Source organism: Petaurus breviceps, unplaced genomic scaffold, assembly GCF_028583685.1.
Source record: "Petaurus breviceps papuanus isolate PSGF00001 unplaced genomic scaffold, PetGlider_PUasm1.0 176, whole genome shotgun sequence".
Classification (NCBI taxonomy): domain Eukaryota; kingdom Metazoa; phylum Chordata; class Mammalia; order Diprotodontia; family Petauridae; genus Petaurus; species Petaurus breviceps.
The window spans coordinates 2,319,407-2,322,185 of record NW_027185771.1 but is presented as its reverse complement, the minus strand read 5'-3'; positions in this window follow the sequence as shown (position 1 = coordinate 2,322,185).

Below are 2,779 nucleotides of genomic sequence, written 5' to 3'. Positions count from 1 at the left end.
TGAAGTGGTGTTCTTGTCTTTAATTGAGACATTCAGTCTCTGTAGAAACACTGCCATTGATTACAAGGACCCCTACCTTTTAAAGCAATTCCCTGTCCTCAGAGGGTAGACCCATAGGGAATTGATAATTAAGTCAATGTGACTGTTCTTGGGACCCCAGGGTGATCTCTTTCCCTCACTATACTCTGTTTCCCAAAGCCAGATCAGATTTTAATTTCTTCATGACCAATTCTGGTTTCTCTTTGCCCAACACATCCAATCCACAATTAGAACAAAAGGTGAATTCCCTATCCTCAGAGGGTAGACAAGTCTGGAATTCCCAGAAATAACTCCTTACTCTTAATTCCTCAGGTATATCTTTGTGGTCAAAATTCTCATGTAGGATTAGAAAAATTTCCTGAGTTGCTTCATCTACCTAGAAATTAGTCGTCTTGACTGTATACTTCAAATCCTTTCATTTTTCTGCCTAATATCCTTAAAATATTCTCATTCTTAATGTCTGGGTCTATTCTTAATGTTAGGAGAGAGCAATGCTTTTCAAACACAAAAACAAGACCTCAGTTCCCATGTTTTCTAGAAATTGCTTCATGCGTGCCCATATTAATATGCAAATATTCAGGAAATTAATCAATGTAATGTATTAAAGCAAAAATGGTCTGTTGGATTAATATACTGTGCTTAAGCAATATAATAATGCAGCAAAAGATATGAATTCAAATCAAATCAAATTAAAATTCAAACAATGCCAATGACTTTTTATGTTTTAACATATAGCAATTAATTATACACATATTAGCATTCAGACTTTTAAGAGATACACACTATTAGTTTTAGTAGTGTAAGTTTAGCAGTTGCATAGCAGTATTTTCATGAACTCACACCAGCTTGGATAAACTTGTGTCAGTTCTTCAAAAACCTCATAATAAAACAAAATAAAATTTACATTAAACAGATCTGAGGGTATGACCAGGGGGAAATAAAATTATCTGGGACTAAAGAAAGTCTACTTCCTATGAAGAAAAAAAGTAAAAGAAAAACATGACCAAAAGAATTTTACAGAATAGGGAGACAAAAATCTACCTCTGAAACAAAAATTACCACAGCAAAAAGTTGTCAGGAATTTCCTAAGTTAAAGGAGTTTCTCTGCTTCAGACTGCTTGCCTGAGGCAACATTCACTCAAGTGAAAAGGGCTAGGTAGGAAATTGAGGCAAAGGAAAAGACCTCAAAATTTCTTGGCAGAAATAAAAACAGTTTATTTCCTCACAAAAATTTTTAGACTACAAATTGTAAATCAGGTTGTTTGTAGAAAACAGTTCCTATCTAAACTCCTTCCAGGCCAACGAAAGTATAAAGCAGCACGAAGCAATGAATCTCAAAGAACTGAAGGCTGGAGCATTCTGTCAAAGTCTGAGGTGATCTGGGCTATAAAGTGTATTCAGGCAGTCCTATTTGGTGGTGTTTGTCCTTTTTCTGAAGGGGACCAATGACATCAAGGGGGGTGGCTTGACCTGCACGTGAATTGGATTTAAGTCAGGCAGAGCTGCACAAAGTTGTCAGCCTCACTCTGTCTTTCAGAGTCATTGAAGTCCAGAGGCAAGCCAAAAGTCAAGATGACTGGTGATGGCCTGGGATACAGTGGATGACCTGGTGTCTTCAATGTCTGACCAAGCTCTAAGTGCTCTGTAATGCCTACTTCAGCCGCCTTCATGGCCATTGGAGTAAATTGTTTTCATTTGCCCATTTGACCAGGAGAAGTATTCATATGCTTGGAGTAGACATACTCCCAACTCACTGACTGATTTGAGGTTTGTCAGTTACCCTCAGCCTGGTTTAGTCCATCCGTTGAGACCATTTTACTGGGGTGTAGCTGCTGTGCATGCTACAGGCTCTTAGAGCCACATGTGAGAGTGAATCATGTGGACACCAAAGGTGGATGAGAGACCTGAAAAGGGCTCGGCAAACGCTCACAGCAGAGGTCCTATTTAGAAGATAATGGGCTTCTCATAAGTCAGAATACTGAAGAAATACAGGACAGGAAAAAAAAAAATTGCCCAAGGCTTTTTAGAAAAGACAAACAAAACCCCACAATTTCCTGCAAAATGAGCAACCAGAAATTATAGTCATATTCCTATATGTGGTGTGGCTATCTTGATGTGGCTTGCAGGGAGGCAAGAAAAGAGATCTCTAGCATCTCTTCCCTACATCCTTTTCTAAGAGAGGCTTTAGGGGCGGCTAGGTGGCGCAGTGAATAGAGCACTGGCCCTGGAGTCAGGAGGACCTGAGTTCAAATGCGACCTCAGACACTTAAAACACACACACACACACACACACACACAAACTAGCCATGTGACCTTGAGCGGGTCACTTGACCCCAATTGCCCTCCAAAAAGCAAAAAAAAAAAGAAAGAGGCTTTAATTCCTGCTGGGAGGGGAGGCCGGAGGTTGGGGTCAGAGTTTGACTCTCAGCTCTACTTAGAGAGGAGGTACTGGGCTAGAATTACATCTAACTTTTTCCTTAACTATTGTTATTTTAGGGGAAGTAACTTTCAGGTTCAAGGTAAATTCTGGATCATTATTAATTAATGGGAAAATGGGTTGGGGCAAGCTTTATATAGGGAAACTAGGTGGCTCAGTGGATAGAGTGTGGGACCTGGAGTCAGAAAGATTCATCTTCCTGAGTTCAAATCCAGCCTTAGACACTTACTAGCTATGTGACCTTGGACAAGTCACTTGACTCTGTCTCAGTTTTCTTACCTATAAAATAGAGAAGGAAATGAC